Source organism: Engraulis encrasicolus, unplaced genomic scaffold (genome assembly GCF_034702125.1).
Source record: "Engraulis encrasicolus isolate BLACKSEA-1 unplaced genomic scaffold, IST_EnEncr_1.0 scaffold_200_np1212, whole genome shotgun sequence".
Lineage (NCBI taxonomy): Eukaryota > Metazoa > Chordata > Actinopteri > Clupeiformes > Engraulidae > Engraulis > Engraulis encrasicolus.
The window spans coordinates 59,232-62,205 of record NW_026945484.1 but is presented as its reverse complement, the minus strand read 5'-3'; the positions used below and the strand labels follow the sequence as shown (position 1 = coordinate 62,205).

Below are 2,974 nucleotides of genomic sequence, written 5' to 3'. Positions count from 1 at the left end.
AGCTATCAGTCCTCTTGCGTTCCACAAATTGTACTAAAATAAGGTTTTTAAAATATATATCTCTCTAAGGAAGACAGATTGATTCTTAACAGTTAAGAATGACCGTGATTAATTTATATCTTGAAGAACAATAATGCATGAGGGTGCCAAAGGCAAAGACATTAGCCCAAATAGAAATAGGCCTACAATATCAATAATATCCAAGATCAATAATGATCGTTCATATAGGCTATACAAAGTGGTCCAACTGTTAAACTGTGCTTCAAAAGGCAATGTAAGTTACCTTTCATGATATATACATTTTTTTTTTCAAATAAATGGAAACAATTCCAATTTTCAGTGATATTCATGCATTTAAAGTGGGATAAATGGATCCTAACATTATCAAACACAAGCAGGTAATTGGAGTGCTTCTGGGTCTTCACCTTTTTTCCTTGGTGCTCATCAGTGTAGGGGCTGTCAAACTTGGTCCAGGAAGACAGATGCTGAGGCATTGTAGCCAAATAAAAAAGTAAAAAAAAAAAAAAAAAGCAACCTTGAGTGCCTCGGCATCCGTCTTCCTGGATTCCTAACAGTGCTTCATTTATAACAAAACAATAATGCAAGTGGTGGTAGATCCCTTTTTAATCAATAATGGAAGCCATTATAATTATCAATATAATGAATATGCAGTTATTCATGTGGTAATTTATCCATTACTAGATACACAACACATACAAACAGTCATAAGTATATGCTTCAATAGACTGGCCTAACTGCATGGCTGTACCTAAACAGGAGGACTAGGGCATCGGTCTACAACCCCTTGGTGGCAAGGAAGATGGAGGCAAGGCAAAAAATTACAGGCTGCCCTTTTAATGTATGCCATTGAAATGTTGACAAAATTATCCACTGTTGGCTCCTTAGTGGCACCTAGAATCCAGCTGACTAAATTATTAAGTACAAGAGGAACAGCTGTTTGTGCTTCACTGAACATCTGTAGTCTTCTACAGTGGGAGGCCATGGGAACAACGTTGTCCTTTTTCAGTGTTGCTATCTGTCTGGCTCATTTTGCTGGACTGTCACAATCTGTTTCCACACCTAAGGGTAACATGTCGAAGACCATATCTGTTGACAAAGTCTGAGCAACAAACAACAATTCAGGCATACAGTATTACAAGTGGTGGGGGTGAATAACACAAGCTGACGGCGGTCATGTCGGAGTCTCCTCTTCAATGTATCCTATAACAACAAATCAAACAGAACAATTCATGAGTCATGAATACCGGCAAAGGGGGCTTCATATTGTAGTTTGTTAACATGGTGGGAAGTGTGGCCTAATGATTAGTGAGGTGGTCTTACGATCAGACTAGGGTTGCTGACTCAAATCTCTGACCACTGCATACACCTCCATCCATGCCTAAAGTGCCCTTGAGCAAGGCATATATCCCAACATTGCTTTAAGGAAGGTAATACTCTTTAAAGGTAATACTCTTTAAATTACTGTAAGCATTACTGTAGCACCACACTGCCATAAGACTCCTGGCTTCCTACTACAAAATAATACAGATGGCAAGATGAATGGTCACACACTGTATGAAATTTGCCTTTATTTCGACAAATAATAAATTGCCTTCCAAACACCTGTAGCTTGAAACATACACTCCACTTGACTGAACCAGGCCAATATGTATTCCTCAATTTGTCTCATTACTTAGAAAATAATATATTATAAAGTACATGTGTGTTGGGCACACCCTTGTATGTGTATTTGTGTGAAGTTAAGATATGACTTACTGTTGATTCTCTGCTCTGGCAGGATCCCTCAAAACCTGGTATTCCGTGGGTAGCAACTTTTGGATAACTGCACCTCGAGATCCACACAGTCAATGTCCTTGATATGAAGGTCCTGTCTAGGTCCTTTACTTCAGGAGCTTGCACAAAAGAAAAAAAAAAAAGAATGTAGCTGGCAGACAAACAGTAGCCTATATTTTCGCTGGTGGACTGGTACAGTTGCATATTGTTAACATCAAGCACACAGACATGATCCTCATTAACATTCACACTACCTATTACAATCAGTGTGTTAACTTGTGACAACAGATTGTAGGCCTAATAGACTGCTGGATATTGTTAACACAGACCCCCCTCAATAACTCAGATGGGGTGGGGAACAGTCCTTAACTCAAACACAACACAAAGACATCTTTCCACAGATGATAGAACTAGCTTACCTGTCTGTGTGTCTTTGATGAAACCTTTTTGTCTGTCAGATGTGTTCTCCTAGCTTGCCAAAACAATACCTGAAGGCCTTCCCTTTGTCACGTTTCCCCCTGTGGAAAATCAGTACGTTATTCTTCAATCACAAAGCAATTAAGTCCATATAAACTAGCTTCTTAGTGTTATTTCCACATCAACGGAACAATTAATTCAACATAATTGAGCAAGTGCGTTGTGAGAGATCATCGTGGGGCTCGATTGACTGGGGATGGTTTCTCGGAATGCTCACCGCACTGAAGTGTTTGAGAATACAATCACGCACAAGAATGAGTCTCAGAAGTGTTTTCGTTGGTTTACTCTGTGTATTTACTGTCTGAATACACGGTATCAGTGTGATTCTAGTGTAGATCACTCCACCGGTATGGCACTATTAGGTCCATAACATAGCCCAAAAAGTGTATAACATCGATGTTATTTTAGTGCGACGCGATGCTGGTCTCGTCGAAGTGCAGTGTACTAATTTCCAAAGTGTAAAATTTAACTTAAGACGCAGCATGTGTCTCCTCTAGCCGCCGTGCACAGCTGTTTATCTGTCATCCCCAGTCAATCGAGCCCCACGTTCATCTCGCACAACGTCCATGTAAACTTCAATCTTACGACCACAGACTTTGTTTAGATAGTCAACATTAAAGACTGTAAACTGAGATTAAAAAGGGAGACGTCCGGGGCGACAGTCCATCTGTTACAATGGCAACAGGGTGAAGCGTTTACCAAA

The 2,974-nt window shown here is 39.9% G+C and overlaps 1 long non-coding RNA gene across 1 annotated transcript; it reads right to left on the bottom strand.

Annotated features, from left to right (window-relative positions):
- Positions 1-858: 858 nt before the first annotated feature.
- On the bottom strand, positions 859-2,611 carry LOC134442659 (uncharacterized). The gene is made up of 3 exons (XR_010033425.1): positions 2,214-2,611; positions 1,777-1,913; positions 859-1,221 (listed from the first exon to the last, which is right to left on the bottom strand). It is a non-coding gene; the product is annotated as an uncharacterized LOC134442659 (long non-coding RNA).
- Positions 2,612-2,974: the final 363 nt, after the last annotated feature.